This window comes from Cavia porcellus, unplaced genomic scaffold (assembly GCF_034190915.1).
Source record: "Cavia porcellus strain 051 isolate PalLab524CR breed Dunkin Hartley unplaced genomic scaffold, mCavPor4.1 scaffold_19, whole genome shotgun sequence".
NCBI lineage: Eukaryota > Metazoa > Chordata > Mammalia > Rodentia > Caviidae > Cavia > Cavia porcellus.
The window spans coordinates 52,714,329-52,715,273 of record NW_026947502.1 but is presented as its reverse complement, the minus strand read 5'-3'; positions in this window follow the sequence as shown (position 1 = coordinate 52,715,273).

Sequence of the window (945 nt, the reverse complement as noted above, 5' to 3'; positions counted from 1 at the left end):
TGTGCCTCTCATGCTGATCCTTCTCATGCTGACCCTCAGGATCTCCTTGTTTGTGTCTCTCCTGTTAGCCTGTGAGTCTCTCAAGGACAGGAATCTCCTCACTGCCCTGGTTCCAAGTCTGTCCAAGGCTGGGGGCTTGGGAAGGAGAGATAAAGCTGCAGTATGAGAGGCAGCAGAAGGACTATGTGCCTCGGAGAGAAGGACTGTTGCACGGGAGTTTTGTCCTTAGGGGCAGCAAGGTCATGGCTCCTGCACCATTCAAGAGGAGGGCTGGTGCCAATCATGCATGCACCACCTGGTCTTGGCCTCTCCCAGGGCAGGAGGCTCAACAAAGTGGAGCTTGGTACTACAGTGCCAGTCTCTTCTGGCCTGACTTGCTGGATTTCTTCCTTATGGCCCTCATGGACTCTGCCAAGCCACATCTCATCTTGCACCTTACATCCATGCCATGCCTGTAGATTCTGTCAATGGAGACATAAGGTTCCTCCCTGTCCTTACTTGTGCTGTGCCCTGAACCTGGGGTTCCCTGCCCTCCATTGCCCTGCTATCTCTTAGTGGCCTACCATAGTTCCACTTGAAGTTCAAGAAGCACCACTGACCTATTACCTAACTTCATCCACAACCTGAGCAGGGCTGGGGATACCACCGTGCTACCACAATGTCATATGCCCACCTTGTACTGCAATGACCTGACTATGTAGCTGTCTTCTCCACCCCAGGAGGGACTAAGTGAAGGTAAGTAGTGAAATGCACATGATATATATCACATATCTCTGTGGATATATATGAAATGTGTAAAATGATGAATATACACATTTACATCAAGAGTACATGAGAAAGAGAGAGAGAAAGAGAGAGAGAGAGAGAGAGAGAGAGAAAGAGAAAGAGAAAAGCAGATCCCTACTTAACTGTTGAGTGAATAAATGAACATAAAATAGTTGATCT